This window comes from Mus pahari, chromosome 17 (genome assembly GCF_900095145.1).
Source record: "Mus pahari chromosome 17, PAHARI_EIJ_v1.1, whole genome shotgun sequence".
Lineage (NCBI taxonomy): Eukaryota > Metazoa > Chordata > Mammalia > Rodentia > Muridae > Mus > Mus pahari.
In genome coordinates this window covers 61,756,408-61,773,213 of record NC_034606.1, presented here as the reverse complement: position 1 = coordinate 61,773,213, position 16,806 = coordinate 61,756,408, and the positions used below count along the sequence as shown (strand labels likewise).

General features: G+C 44.6%; 1 non-coding gene across 1 annotated transcript; it reads right to left on the bottom strand.

Moving 5' to 3' along the window:
• Positions 1-14,125: 14,125 nt before the first annotated feature.
• LOC115062483 lies at positions 14,126-14,231 on the bottom strand. The gene has a single exon (XR_003842434.1). It is a non-coding gene; the product is annotated as a U6 spliceosomal RNA (small nuclear RNA).
• Between the last annotated feature and the right edge of the window lie 2,575 nt (positions 14,232-16,806).

Below are 16,806 nucleotides of genomic sequence, written 5' to 3'. Positions count from 1 at the left end.
AGGAGGAGGAGGAGGAGGAGGAAAGGAGGAGGAGGAAGGGAGGAGGAGGAGGAGGAGAAGGAGAATTAGAAGAAGAAGGAAGATGACGATCACTGTGACAGAAATGAACAGTACTGTGACGAGCCTGTCAGTCAGGGTGGACAGAGCCAAGCACAGCCTCTGCATTTGAGGACCTGTCAACAGAAGCACCAAGCCAACACAAAGACAACAGACACCAAAGAAACTAACAGGCCAAGAGATTCAGGGAAACAACGAACGGTGCGATCCGCACACCACTGTAGCACCAAAGAGGAGATGACGGGCTAAAATAACGTTGGAAGCAACAACGGCTGAGATCCACATCAGATACCATGACGTGGTACAGTCTTACCCGCAAACGGACTTGCTGACCTGAAAATGTGTATGTACTGTGTCAGACTCAAGGATGTAAACCACGTAAACGTGGAGAAAATAAAGTAGAATGGATCCCAACCCCCAACCTAACCAAAGCAAGCCACAGAGACGCGCCATCTGTATTCAAATGACGAGAAAAAAAAATGAAGATAAAAGAAAAACTATTATTAAAAGAAGAAAACATCCACACATTACCTATAAATAAGCCAAGGCAGGAATCTATCGACGTCTCTGTGCGCACAGGAAGTGGAGTGACATATTAAGGGTTGTGAGTGAAATCCAGCACTGACCTAGAATTCTGCATCTTTCAAAAGCATCTCCTGAGAACGCAGTAAGGAACGAAGGCCTCCTCAGCAAACAAGAGCTGAAGATGTTTTTGCCTGCAGATCTGGCTGATAAGTGTTACATGAAAGTCTTTGGGAGCTGGAGACATAATTCAGCTGGTCAAGTGCTTGCTTCACAGTCAGGAAGTCACAGGTTCAACTCCCCACAGGGCATAAACTGGGCGTGATAGCCCTTGTCTGTAATCACTACCAGCACTTGGGAGGTAAAGGCGGGAGGGTCAGAAGCTCAAGGTCACCCTTGGCTACATAGCAAGTTGGAGGCTAGCCTGGGCTACACAAGACCTCATCTACCAAGCTGGGGGAGGTATTAGGATAGAAGAAAAAAATGATATAGTTTACAAATGTATAGATACGTAAAAGAAGAGCATGAAGAAGGATTAAGTGAAGGCTTAATTTTATATTTTTATTAAGTGGAAGTTAATTTTATATTTTATAAATATAAATATACATTTATTATATATAAATATAATTACATATACATATATTTTATATTTATAAAAACTTTTAAAATTTTTGGGGTTTGCTCAAAACCTTTTTTTTAATTTCACTTTTCCCAAAACTATTTTACTATTTTTAATTGGTTATAACAGATAACCATTTATAATCATGAGAAGTATGTATTTGATTATGTGTATATCATATATATGCTTACAGCTACTGAATGCTTATGTGTAAATAAAATAAACTGTACACATGATTTAAGGACAGAGGGAGGAATTAATATTCCACTGTTATAATGTCATTGTGGTGGTTTATGAATACCCTTGGTCAATGGGAAGTGGCACTATTAGGAGGTATGGCCTTATTGGAGGAGGTGTGGCCTTGTTAGAAGTGTGTCACTGTGGAGGCGGGTCTTTGAGGTCTCGTATATATGCTTAAGTCTGGCTGGTGTGATCTAGAGTCTCCTCTTGGCTGCCTTCCAATCAAGACGTAGAACTCTCTGCTCCTCCAGCACCATGCCTGCCTGGATGCTGCCATGCTCCCTGCACTGATAATAATGGACTGAATCTCAGAACTTGTAAGTCAGCCCCAATGAAATGTTGTCCTTATAAGAGCTGCCTTGGTCAAGGTGTCTCTTCATAGCAACAGACACCCTAACTGAGATAGGCATCAACTATCATGACTTAGTACAGTCTCACTTGAAAACGGACTTATGGATTGCTCCTTGTGTGTTCCAGTGCACACATTTGAAAGGTGTAGGATGGGGTGTGTGTAAAATGATATGCTAAGAAAAGAAAGGAAATACACGTATATAAAATGCTCAGTTAAAACACAATACCAGGAATGTGCACTGGGAATTCCAGCCCTCAGGGGGATTGCAACAGGTTCTGGCTAGTACCATCTATCTGACAAGTTCTAGGTGGCTTTACGCTCTCTTTAAAAATAAAAGGCAACAATGACAATAAAAAACATTTTAAATTAACAATAAATGAAGTCAAGTAAAAGCTAAAAAAAAAAAAATAGGAACAAAGTACACAGAAAACAATAATAAACTCAGTAAATACTGAGTGACTTGGGTGTCAGTGTTCTGAATATACCTACTAAAATGTTGGCTAGTGGAGGAGAAAAGAGCACATGATCTGTGAGCAAATGGTGGAGGGGGGTGGGGAGGGGGTTCGGGAGAAGTCAGAGTGGAGCAAAGTGGGGTGGACTTGAGCAAAGTCACATTGCATGCACGTACAAGAGTCTCCAACACAAAAGGGCCATCTTTCAGATATGGTGGAACCTTTGTCAAAGGAGGAGCTGGGGAAAGGGAGTGGAAATGTTACAGACATTGTAAGAAATTCTCAGAGAATAAGAAACCCTGGGCTGGTGAGATGGCTCAGCCGGTAAGAGCACCCGACTGCTCTTCCGAAGGTCCGGAGTTCAAATCCCAGCAACCACATGGTGGCTCATATCCATCCGTAAGAAGATCTGACTCCCTCTCCTGGAGTGTCTGAAGACAGCTACAGTGTACTTACATATAATAAATAAATAAGTCTTAAAAAAAAAAAAAAGAAAGAAAGAAACCTTGCTTAACATTAAAAGCAAACACCTCGGCTAACATCGGGATCAACAGCGAGAGACTAGAAGCTTCCACGTGGTCCAGGAGCAAGGAAGGGACTTCCTAGCTAACACTCCTTCTCAGCATCCTACAGGAGATTTAGCTAAGTCACTGGGACAGGAAATCAGTCAAAGGCACAGGTACTGGGAAGGACAAACATCCATTCACAGATGACACAGCATCCACATAGAAAAGTCAAGGCATGGGGTATTGTAACTCAGCGAAAGAAACCTGTCTATACACTGAAGACCGTGGGCTCAATCCCCAACACAAACAAACAAACAAACAAACAAACACAATCAACCAACCAAACAACCAATAAACAAGCACAACCAACCAACCAACCAACCAAGAGTCAGGCTGGAGGAAGGAGAAGGAGACAGGAAAAAAGGAGGGGAGAAGGAAGAGAGAAAGAAAAGGAAAAGAGAATTCCAGGAGGGGCTTTCCTATTTAATTTGAGGAATGTTAATAACCCTAATATCTCCATTATTGATAATGAGATCCTGTTAGTCAATTAAGCATCTTCTAAAGTCAGCAATTCCCAATTGACACCAGCTAAATGAGGAAGGCACGGCAATGACTGATTCGCTTCTTCACAGATAGAATCTGCTGAGGAACCTATTCTACCTAACAACTGCAGCTCATGGGAACTGAGAACTTGGGAAGTGCCAAGAATGGGGCGACATATTTGTGGTGGTTTCGATAAGAATGGCTCCTGTAGGCTCATATACTTGAATGCTTAGTGACACTCTTTGACAGGATTAGAAGGTATGGCTTTGTTGGAGGAAGTGTGGCATTGTAAGTGTGCCTTGAGATTTCAAAAGCCACGCCAGCCAGGTTCTCTCTCTCTCTCTCTCTCTCTCTCTCTCTCTCTCTCTCTCTCTCTCTCCCTCTGTATTTGTGTGTGCTTGTGAATCAGAGTGTGACTCTTGGCTACAGCTTCAGCTCCATGTGTGCCACAATGCTTCCTGCCATGATGATGATGAACTAATCCCTCTGAAACTGTAAGCCAGCCCACAATTCAATGCTTCCTTTTGTTAGAGTTGCCTTGGTCATGGTGTCTCTTCACAGCAAAAGAACAGTGACTAAGACAGTCTCATCAATTGTACTAGCAAGTGCAGCTTATCTACTGAGAAAACAGAGATTACTGGGGGTGAAATAAACAATAGAAAGACTCAGGTCCAACACTGGTGGGACAGGCTGGAGAGGGATTTTAATCCAGGAACAAGGCTGCTCTGAGCAGATCCAAAGACCTAGGTCTGTGTGATCCATTGGAATTTAATGCCACATGCCTTTAATCCCTCTGGCCGGAATACAGACATGCCTTTACTACAGACCGTTAAGGTAAACTTAGTTTATAGAAGGAAGCAGCCATGCTTGAATGTGATGTCTAATCGAGGGGCAGACAAAGTGATTGATCAGAGGACTTGGCAGTGTGAGTCAGAGAAGGGATATGCCCATTTCTCATGAGAACAGCACAGGAAAGAGCTAGCTCAGGAGGGAAGCATGGAAGAGAGGGGGGAGGGGCAGTTTTACAGAGACGGATTCCAGATGAAGACAGAATGAGCCAGAAAAGTTGAAGGAACCAGAAGATTAGAACAGATTGCCAGAGTTAGTTTGAGGCCAAGCAGAGCAATTTAGTGAGGAGCCAAGAGAAGCCAGACTGAATCAGTCATCCTGGAGGGGAGTTTGAGCCAGAGCGGTTGAGTTGATCCAGCCAGCCAGAGTTCAGAAAGGGTGAGCTTACTCATCAGCAAGCCTCTAAAATGACAATTACACCAGGGATGTACAAGTCACTTTTACGGCAGGGATTTGAGTTCTGGCACTTGATGCCTGAATCCCTGTTGGTAAGCCTGTCTTCACACAGCTTCACCACAGTAGAAGGAGCCCAGCAACTTCTCCATCACGTATGTAAAGCTTTCTATTCCAACGACCATCAAATGGTCCTGTGAAAGAGATGCTCGTTCAGCTCTTATAACCTTCTGTTCAAGAATGACTTCCACTTTATGTACTCGGATTACCTAGAAAATTCTAGAAACGTTAGAGAAAAGTGATGACTTAATCTGCCTGAGTTGATTTGAAAACAAAGGGGAAAGAATGTGATTTTTTTATGCTTTACATTGATATTTAAATCTGTGGCCAATTTTGAGTTTCTTTCTTTTTTTTTTCTCTTTTCCCATATTCCTGCCTCCTCTTTTGAAATAAGGTCTCCTTCTGTAGCCAAGGCTGGCCAAGACCTCATTATGTTGCCAAGATTGGCCTTGAAATCATGGCCATCCCCCTGCCTCAGTCCCCCAAGTTCTAAGATTAGAGTCATCAGCCAGCACAGTCTTTATTTTGGAAGAAGACATAGCCTCACACAGTATACTGTTTGCAGATGTGCAACCCATCAGGCAAGAGTGGTCAAGGAAGAAGACGACTGTCAAACTAATGGGAGCCATTACTGGAGTGTTGGGAGGGGTCACTGTTGGGATAATATTGTAAACACCGTCTTTGTGTTATTCAAATGCTGATCTCTCTGTTGGCAGAAAGACAAGTACAAGCTGACTTTGGTGTTGTTATTAATATGGCTGCATCATATTTTGTAAACATTCCCCCTCTCAACTTCTGATTGGTTTATCAAAAAGCTGACGGCCTGTAAAAAAGACAGGAAGTAGACGGTGGGACTTCCTGGAAGAGTGGGGAATTCTGGGAGAGAGTCAGGCCATGGAGGATTCATCAGGAAGATGGAGAAGAAGCTGCAGGGCTGGAAGGAAGGAGTGCTAACTAACCAGTTACATGGTGAAGCTTAGATTAGTATAAATGGGAGCCATCTGGGAACAAGCCCAACTTCAGGCCTAGGCATTCATAAATAAATATATGTCTCTGTGTCATTATTTGGAAGCTGGCAGATACAAAGTAAGTCCTGTTACAGTGCTGTTGGAGGTGGTGTGTGTGTGTGTGTGTGTGTGTGTGTGTGTGTGNGNGAGAGAGAGAGAGAGAGAGAGAGAGAGAGAGAGAGAGAGAGATTATGCACATCAAAACTGAATTTTGTAGTCTTACCCTCCCAGACCGCCCAAGCCTCCTTTGAGTTGATGAATACCGTCAGATGCGGATGTTATTTTGAGTTTTACAGAAATTCCTGCCGAAGAGTTGCATCCCACCGAGCCCCGAACTGGGCTGTGCATGTTTCCATTTGGCTCCTAGGCTGCATTCTGGGTCACTTCCCAGCAGCCTAGGTGGCAGCTCTTCATGGGACACCTGAATAGCAGTGAGGTGATGAACTGTGAGATCTCACATGATACACAGCCTTTAAAATAGGCAGTGTGACATCATGCACCAGCTGTGACCCAGGCTGTGGTGGAAAGTATCTGGAGAGGAAAAATAAGATTAAGATGGCTGAAAGATAGCCAGCTTAGAATCTAGGCAGGGGTAGGGAAGACGAACGTCAAGGAAGCTTTTTACACTCCCACCCGTCCCCCAGTGACAGTTCTGAAGCCCCTCACTGTCCTGTAAGGTGCCACAGACAGAAGCAATACAAGAGAAATGGAACTAGGGTTTGCTAAAGACATCAGAGCCCCAGGAAATCTCCTGGCCGAGAAGTTGGACAGATCTCTTGACATTTATCCTCTGTTTCCAGAATCTTCCACGTCTATCTCAAATGTTTCAGTGATCGCCTTGCTCTTCTTTTCCGGATAATAATAGCACAGGCTTTCCCCAGGTCCGGCCAGCAAGCAACTTGGCTGTCTGGAGTCTTTCCAAACTGACTTCGTGGGAATGCAACTTATTTCCTCCTCCAACAGTAGGTGGCAGCACTAACCTTGTTCATTACGTTCCCACATCTGTACGAGCAAGCTCAGTGACAACAAACAGTTCAAGGACAAACCTTATTTAAAATGTAAAGAATATAGGCAAGTAGGTGAGTAACTTAAAAACCCGACTAATCTCTTGCCATCTAAAAGACTGGAGAAACTGCCCACATTTAGACACGTTGAAAATGTGAAGCAGAAACCTGACTCATTTTTATTAATTTTTCTTCCTCACTGAAGTCTCAGGCAAAGCTGGCAGCCAGTAGAGCATTTCTGAAGAAAATAAGTGCTTGAAGTCAGATATAAGAATTCGTATTTTATTATGTGAAATTTACATCTCGAGCCCCTGACAGCTCAACATTTAAAAATCACACTTATTTACTTGTGCATGGGGTGGGGGAGGGGATTCATGTGGTAGTCAGAGAACAACTTTCAGAAAGGGGTCCCTTTTTAACAGATTTCCCTTTCTAAGAGCAGCCTTAGGTCAAAAGCAAAATTGAGATAAAAGTGCAGAGGGAATCCCATGTGTCCTCTGGACTCCTCAAAACTGTGAGCATCCCCAGCAGCAGAGTTTCTGCATGTCACTGGGGCTCGACATGATGTTTTTCAGCTTCACAAGTCTGTAGTTTACCTTAGTCTTCACCTGGAACTGTACGTTCTGGGAGTTTGGAGCCATAGCTAAAGCGGTGTTTTCTCCCATGCTGCATACAGTGTATTGCCACTGTCCTAAATACCTCCGTTCTCCATTCACTCCCCATCCCCTCCATCCAACCTCTGGACTACTGAATGTTCTGCCTTCTCTGTAACTTGGGCTTCCCAGAATGCCACACTGGTGGGGTCTTAGCAGTGTATCCTGTTATGTGATTGGTTGTTTCCCTTGCCAGTGAACTTCTAAGCTTCCCCCACTTGCTTCCATGTCAAGACAGTTCATTTTCCTCACTGCCGAGTACAAGCCCTTGTCTGGATGGGCCACAATCTACTCTCCCATTCACTTGAAGGATGCTTGGTTGCTTTCAAGTTCTGGATCATGTTTAAAGCTGTTCTCAGCATCTGTGGTTGGGCATACGTTCCCACGTCATTTGAGTAAACGTAAAAGCATGGTTACTGTAACGTGGGGGTGTGTTTAGTTTTGTTGGACGCTACCAAACTGTCTCCATTGTTCATGACGTTTCAGGGCCCCAGCAATGGGTGAGACCTACTGCTCTCATCTCAAGAACTGGGTATTGGGTATGATCAGGGCTGAAGAGATGGCTCAGTGGATAAGGGCACCGCCTGCTCTTCCAGAGGATCCTGGTTCAAATCCTCATGGGTGGTTAGCCCAGCACAGAAAACTACCTGGATTCTATGAGACCCACTGTACCCAAAGGAGGACTGGGTGGCTGTGCCCTGTTTCCCATGGACAGGGTGGTCTCTCTGCGGTGACATCTTGGAACCAGAACCACTGGTAATGAGCTGTCCTCTGGAGACAGGAACCATGCCGCACCTCCACCACTGAGAATTTGCCACTGTGGAAGCACCCCCACTGGAGGGAGGCAGCATTCTTACCACAAACCACTACTTCACCATCTTGCTGGGACTTAGCTTCACAGTCACTGCCCTGTCCCCTCCCAGCCTGTCATCCCTTCCTGCCTTAAATACAGTAGCACCCAGCAGTGACAGTCTCCAACTGTACTAGTGGACTCATTCACTTCTGTGTAATTCTGCCACCATTGCTTGCCTATCTTAGCATCCTATCCTTAGGCAACTACACATAAACTGTTACATATTCTTCATGAACTGACCCCCCCACCCCCACCCCCACGTCATTGCTCAGTGCTGCCTTCGTCCCTAATTAATATGGAGCTGTAGAGCACATTTGAAATTTTTGTCTCCACGTACTCTTTCCCTGGCCCTCTTTATATCCAAGTGTATTACTTATGTGCCTTTCTTTCTTTTTCTCTTTTTTCCCTTGGCTTTTGAGATAAGATCTCTCTACATAGCCCTGGCTGTCCTGGAACTCACTGTGTGGACCAAACTCATCCCAAATTCAGAGAGATTCCCCTGCCTCTGCTCCCAAGTGCCGAAGTTAAAGGTGTGTGCTACCATGCCTAGTGATTTTCCTTCTTCTTAAACAACTGATTTTGAACATTTCTTGGAAGGTGAGTTCACTAGACAGCATGCCCCCTCATTATTTGTCTGAGAAAGTCTTCATTTTTCCCTGGTTTTGAGAGATGGGTTTACAAGGTACCTGATTCTAGGCTGATAAAGCCTTTCCTCTCAATGGTGCAAACAGTTTTTCCCACTGTATTCTTACTTCCAAGATTTGTAGATGTAATATGTAATTTTTACCTTTGTTCTTCCTCTTTTGTAGCAGGAATGGCGCGGAGCCACCTTCACCTCTATGTAAACGCTGGGGGCCACGCAGACACAAAAGCATCTCCGGCAGGAGGACCTAACTGAGGACTTCCTGAGAGACCTAGAAGAGATGCTTTTCTGAGACCAATGGGGCATGGGTGGAGGGTAGTAAAGGAGTTTGCAGCAGCGCTCAGATGGGCTTGCTGTGGCGTTTCTCACCTGCTCCAGAGTCTGTGTCACTGATTCTGCACCACCTCACCTCCAACACAGAAGAGCAGGTAGGGTCAGGGGCGAGTTGTCCAGGGCTCAGGCAGCATCCTTAGAGGACCCAGGGCTCAGGCAGCATCCTTAGAGGACCCAGGGCTCAGGCAGCATCCTTAGAGGAAAGGTCTGTATTTTTATGTCTGATATTAACTTGGGGGAAATTCTTAGTAATTGCTTCAGGCTTTGTTTATGCGTCTCCTTTGGTATTATAGTGGCTTCTACGGGTTGCGGGATTTTCCCTGTCCAATCACATTAGGACAGTGGGAGGCCTGTGATTGGACAGGGTAAAGGGAGGTGGAGCTAAGAGTCGCAGAGAGAGGGAGCGTGGCAGAGTAGGGGGGTGGGGGAACCATGATGGCTGCAGATGTATACCCGCGTGATGTTTTCCAGCCACAAGTAACTATGATTTCACAAGGTTAGAAATATTGAGGTAAAGCTTTTATCATTATCAATTGTCTCTAAAATTATTGTATTGGCAATTTGTAAATTGTGATAATATTGATACATAAATCTGATTGGTTAATTAAGCATTAAGAGCCTTGATTCAACCAGGGTACTGAGTATTGTGATGTGTTGACTGACAGTGGGGTGCATGGTAGCAAGAGGAACACGGGGAACTCAGGGGGTAGGGCACCAGAGAGAGAGCCCTGCAGGAACCCTGTGGTCTGGCATGGCTGGCGAGTTGGCAGGCCAGCAGGAACGCTGAAGTGAGGTTAGGCACCTCAGAGAGCTAGGTTCATCTATGTTACAAACTCTGAACTTACCTCACAGGGTTTAGATACTATTTACTGTTTTATCCTTTTTTATTTTTATTTTTTCTTGCTTGAAAATTTTTTTACCGAGAGATGGCTCAGTGGTTCAGAGCACTGACCTCACTTCCAGAGGACCCAGGTTCAATTCCCAGCATCAACACGGCAGCTCACAACCGCCTGTAACGCCAAGCTCTGACACTCCCTCACACACATACACACAGGCAAAACAACAATGCACATAAAATAAACATAAATATTTTATTTTTTTAAAATTGAAGAGTGTACTGCCATTTCCTCCAGCTCAGACCTTTTCTCTCTGCCGAGCCCGTCTAAAGCCTTCACGCGTGCCTCAGTGATTTCTCTGCTAGTGCTTTCTCTCATTTCCATTAGAGAATTTCAGGTCTGTTTCAATCCTATCCTCCCCACCCTGACTCCTTCCTGATCTACCTTCCCTGACAACCATTTTTGTGCCTCCCTCCTTTAGCCCCTCAAGTCCAAAATGCACCTCCCAGATAGTCTTGGATATGGGGAATCCAATGGAGTGTGGCTGTCCCACCCGGGACAACACTGTTAAAGAAAACCGGCCCCCGACACCCACCTTTCCCAGCACTGTCAACTACCAACAGCTCCTTGGTGTTGGAACTTCATGGCCATTTACCCTATCTAGGCTGCAAACTTGTCTCTCTTGAGCACACACAGATCTTGAGAGTGCTGTCATAACTGCTAAGGATACATATGTGTATGTGCTCTACTGTGTGTGTCCTGAAAAGCATTCCCCCCTTCTACTCTCCAACCACGTTTTTTAAAGTTTTCATTTATTTTAAAACTTATGCCACTAAAGGCGGTGGTGCACGCCTTTAATCCCAGCACTTGGGAACCAAAGGCAGGCGGATCTCTGTGAGTTCAAAGTCAACCTGGTCTACAGAGCAAGTTCTAAGACAGCCAGGGTGACACAGAGAAACCCTGTCTCAAAACACCCCCTCATCAATTAATTTATGTGTACATCTGTCTGTCTCATTTCTGTGTCTGCCTGTCTGTCTGTCTGTGTATGTCTGTCTCTGCATGTGTGTCTGTGTCTCTGTGTGTGTCTCTCTGTATCTCTGTGTGTATCTCTCTGTCTCTGTCTCTCTGTCTATCTCTTTGTGTCTCTTTCTCTCTCTCTCTCTCTGTGTGTGTGTGTGTGTGTGTGTGTGTGTGTGTGTACCACACACTGTTCTGTGGAGGCCAAAACATGTCTTTGGATCTTCTGTCTCTGGTCTGGAGTTACAGTGGTTACATGCTACCCAAAGTGGTGCTCAGAACCAAACTCAGATCCTCAGCGAGGCCAGCCAGTGCTCTAAAGTGCTTCAGCCCCTCTAGAATTTCTTTTTTCTTCGTTAGGTTCTTGACTGTTGTCTGTTTTAGCATTTACAGTCTTTAGCATATTAATGATTGTTTTTAATTCCTAGTCTAATAAGTGCAGCTTCCTCACTACCCATGTCTGTCTCTGGCAGTGGGCTTTGCCTCTTTAAATGGTACTTTTTCCTCTTTTGTGATGTCACGGTGACTATTATTGTTGTTGTTACTACTGTTGCTGAAAGTAAGGTGTTTGTGATGTCACCATGACTATTGTTGTTGTTGTTGCTACTGTTGCTGAAAGGAAGGCATGACGTATCAAGCAAGAGGAATTCATAAACAGTGCTCTAGTGAGGTATGGTAGTGAGTCTCCATTATTAAGAACTATCTGTTGTGGGAAACATTGTTACCAATATTGGTTCAAGTCCTCAGTTTAGTAAAGCTTGCTGAGTGGCATCTACAGAGCAATTGTTCCTTCATGTGATCATAGAAAGCACTCAGGGTAACCGGATGGATATTAGCTTAAAGAGTGAGATCAAGAAAAATGAAATGATTTGTGAGCAGAATTCACTTGGCTAATGGTGGAGCCTTGGTCAGCCTTAGGCCAAATTTTATAGTTCACTGTATCCTGCAGGTCTCAGTTGTAAACTACTTAATTTCCATATCTCTGTATCTAGATTGCTTCCTTACGTCGCCTACTATCTTCTGTAATTGCCTTATTATCTAAGAAACGTCTGAATAAAGAGAACATTTATTGGGTTATGTCAGCCTTAATTTTTAAAATCTGATTTTGAGGTAATATGAAGCTTACCAAATCATCGTGAAAATGGTGCAAAGAATGCCGTGTCCTCCTCACTGGGATTCTCTCTGCTTGCTTTTCATGTTCTCTTACATAAGCATCATCTAATTATCACAGGCAAGATGTCAGCAATGGGACAATTGTATTATCCAGTCCACAACCTTACTCCTGCTTCTACAAATGTGCCTCTGATGTCATTGCCCTGGTCTGCTTCCTAGACTGGGATCTAATCAATGTGCAGGCACCACTGTAGTTCATCTCCCTGTGACAGGAAACACTCCCCGGACTTTTGATGACCTTATTATTTAAAGACATAACAGAGCAACTCTTTCCACAGAATGTCTCTCTGTTTCTTGATAATATTCCTGGAGAGACGTGAAGAAACATCTACTCACCTAAGACAGGAAACGAATAACAGACCAAAGTAAGGGTACTGCCAAAGTCCAAATGGGAAACCCATGAGATTATTGGGGTTTCTGGCAAAAGTACTGTGAGGAGTTACAGTAGCAGAAACGACTCGGGGACAGCTACAACAGTGATAAAATCCTCCTGTGATTCAAAATGTGTCCCAATTTGAAAACCACCTTCCTTAGTCAAGTATTTAGATCCTTTTTATTCTGAGCACCCTTTTGATAGGTAGGCCCAGGAAGCAACGAAGAGAGACTCTCTAATTCTGTAGAGAACAAATCAAACAGGCTGAAGCGATGTCAGATGTTGGCGAGAAATGGCACTGAGAGACTGAAGGAAAGATGCTGTGATGAACAACGGTCCTCTGTGTCCTGTCCGGCTCACGTTGCCCCCTGAACTACTACTGAAAATCTGCCCGTTTGGCTGACCTCTCTCCCTGGCCCTTCCATGCTGGCTAAACGCCTTCCCTCAACTACATGGTACACTTCTTAGATGCAGGAATTGAATTTCTAGAATTTGTCTCTACCTTTCCCCAAACACATGCATGGGATTGAAATCACAAGGCCTTCAGTGAATGCTTGCTGAGGTGGGCTGGGGAGCTGAGAACTTGCATTTCCTGCTAGGGCTGAAGGTAGTCACACAATGAGCAGGGTAGGCAAGGACTCCTCCTCAAAATAGTTGCATGGGTCATATAAGTCATAGTATTTGATGTGAACAAAGTTGTGTGTCTCTGGATTAAAAGCGCTTTGCTTACAAATTTGCTAAGATGAAAAACAAACCTTTATATATGTTTTTAAAATGTTGTGCTTCAGGCTTCAGAAGACACTTAACAGTCAGCTCTGGCTCCTAATAACCCACTTACCTCAGTGGTTCTTACAACCTAGTACCACAGTGGTCTCACTCACTGCCCGAGAAGGACCACAGCCCCCACCCAGAGCTTGCTATCTCCTCGTTCTGGGGCCTGGTAGCCCTCTTCCCTCCCTTCACCCCATGGCTTCTCTACAGCAAAGTGATCTTCTTCAAACCATCCTGACCCCTTCTCTGCTTCACCCCCTAGCTTACCTTCCCGGGCAGCATACCCTCACCAAATGCCTCCATATTTCTATGCTTTAATGGCTTCTTCTGGCTTCTGTTTATTTCAGTGACATTTGTTTTATTCTTTTTTTTTTTTTTTCTGGGACAGGGTTTCTCTGTGTAGCCCTGGCTGTCCTGGAACTCACTCTGTAGACCAGGCTGGCCCCGAACTCAGAAATCCACCTGCCTCTGCCTCCCAAGTGCTGGGATTGAAGGCATGCACTACCACGGCCCAACTTTATTCTCTTTTTTTCTGTTTGTTTAACAGAGAATGTCACTATGTAGCCTTGAATTCATGACCCTCTTGCCTTGGCCTCCCAAAGATATATATATATTTGAAATATTATTCCTTACCCATGTATTGTACATTCTTATGTTGAGGATGACAGTTGGCTAACTATCTCTGTCCCCTTGGTAAACATATCTAGTATCAGTTTAGATTATTTAATAAACAAAGTGAGGTTTTAGTCAAGTAAAAGGCAGTTTAGAGATTCAGTTCATGTCCCTGCTTCCTTAATAGTAGGTGGCCTTGCTTTCCCGGTGTCCTCCATCCCTCGCTCTGACACTCTTTCTGTCTCCTCTTCCGTGGGGGAAATATGTATCACTTTCCAGATTTGTCTGTCATCCTTGTGCACAGGCCATGCTAATCTTCTCTGTGTTCCAGTGTTAGTATATGTGGTGCCAAAGCAAAAACACACACACAAAACCATCGAAACATGATCTACACACATGTGAACACACAGAACCTGGGGCGGCATGCACAGGTCCTGCCTGGATCTGCACCAGAGGGGGTCCCTGGTCCTGAAAGGAGGAGTGTGCCCATCCCTAACCCAGAAGCTGTCTCCAGTTGATAACCACTTGCAAATGAACGTTTAGTTTTCTCCTAGGGAGTCTCACAGGGAAAACAAACTACTCTTAAGAGTAGGCTGCATGGGACTGGTGAGATGGCTCAGCGGGTAAGAGCACCCGACTGCTCTTCCAAAGGTCCTGAGTTCAAATCCCAGCAACCACATGGTGGCTCACAACCATCCACAACGAGATATGACTCCCTCTTCTGGAGTGTCTGAAGACAGCTACAGTGTACATATAATAAATAAATAAATCTTGAAAAAAAAAAAAAAGAATAGGCTGCATGCCCTGTGGTGGATGGACAACAGGAAATGAACTCAAGGGTACCTTTGAGGTTTCTTGTCTCATAACATCATCGCAAGGCTCTTTTAAAAAAAGTTATCTATATTATATATGGGATATATTACATATTTTATATATTGCATATATTACATATAGAACATATTACATGTTCTATATGTTATCTAACATGTTACATATTACATGTCACACATTATATATTATATATTCTGTGGGATTCTATAATCCCACAGAAGTCTTTTTGCTTTCTAATCAGAGGAAGCGGATGGTGGGAGGTAAGGTGGAGTGGATCTAGGAGAAGTCGAGGGGGTGGAAACCATAATCAGAATGTAGTATGTGAGGGGAAAAAAAATCTATTTTTAATCAAAGTAAAAAAGGCAAAAAATAATTACTTGGTGGGCCTCAAATGTCGCTGAGCACAGATCTGCTGGTGATCATAGCTTGTAGGAAAACTCTCTCCAGGGTGTCCCTATCGTCCCGACATTCCTGTTCCGTCTCATCCATGTGTCCTGGCAACACAAGACTCTCAAATGGAGCTCCAGGCCATCTAACTGTCCAACCCGAATCTCTGCCCCTGCACACCACAGGAGGCTGCATTGTGTCTCGAGGACCGACTTACTCTGGACAACTTACACAGCTTGGGGGTTATACACTCTATATACCATAAAGTAAATCCTTTCCCATGGTGAACTAGGTTGCGTTCCCTAACCTGACGTCAGTCTACCCAATCTCGCTGCTCAGCTAACTTTGGAAGTCCTTTAGGGATCTCACTGTGTTTGCCTTTGACATTTTGTTGCTTGTTTTGTGACCCCAGCCTCAGAAAACAACAACAGGCCCGTCAAATCAAAAGTAGAAGCCTAAGGGAACATTTAGTGAAGTTGTTACATCTCCCAGCAAACTAGGACAGAAACACCTCATCCCAGTACAAATTTCACATCTTGGCTACCGTGATTTAGCAAGAATTTAATTTGGGCCTTTGTCCCTGTGTACTTTCTATATCCATTTTCAGAGCATAGCTTCTAAAACATGACTTTTTTGGAACCGAGAAGAGTCTTATGTACAATATTGAAGTGACTGATAGAGCCCTGGATGGTTTCAATGTAGGGCCTGGTTTGCCGGTGTGGTGGCCTGAATAGGAATGTCCCCTTTAGGCTATGTAGGGGGTGGACTGATGCTAAGATCCTGTTCCCCAATTGGTTCTTGATTGGTTCTTAGTAAAGATGCCAGGGCCCAATTGCTGGGGGGAAGGAAGGAGGTGGAACTTCCGGGTCCCAATAGGGGAGACGAGGAGATGCCAGGGAGGAGGGGAACTTTTGCTATGTTTCTGTTCCGGAAAAGGTGACCAGCCGTGTGAGGTCTTAGGCTGCTTCTCCAGATGGGAGGTTGGGATGTTCAGCTGAGACTGAAGATGGCTGAGCAACTGACGTTGAGGGCAGATTTAGGGGGTCGAGCTGGGAGTAGTGGGCAGGGCATGATAGGTGCAGTAGACTGGAGGCACCCAGCAGTTGAGCCAATGAGGCAGGTTGAAATTGAGCGATGTGTGTGTGTCTGTGTTTTCCATCTGCGGATCCAATATTCTCTGGGTGGGGGCTGGTAGCATGGCCATTCCCCGAGCTTAGAGTGGGAGTAGCAAAAGCTAGCGCAAGGCTACTTGGTCACCAATTGGTGGCGCTGTTTGGGGAAGCATAGGAGGTGTGACCTCATCCTAGGTTATTTTGCCGGACATGAGCTCTGAGAGTTTAAAGACACCTGCCAGTTTGAATTTACTTTGCTTCATGTTTGCTGTTCAGGATGTGAGCTCTCAGCCTCCATTCCAGCTGCCACGCCTGCCTGCCATGGCCCGATGGACTTACATACCCCCCTGGAACCATAAGCCTAGTCTATAAGGATGTTTTGGTGGTGATAGTTTATCACAGCAAGAGAAAAGTAGCGAAGACACCAGGGAACCAACTATCCGATTGGAGGTTTCCCAACCCGGAGGAGCTGAGGTTAAATGAATCACTGAATGAACCTCACCTGTGATTTGATCCATCATGATTATGCATTGATGGCTCCAAAAATACCCACAGAGGGGTAGGTTTTAGAGTGCTTCTGGGTTGCTGAGAACATGAAAGAGAGTGGA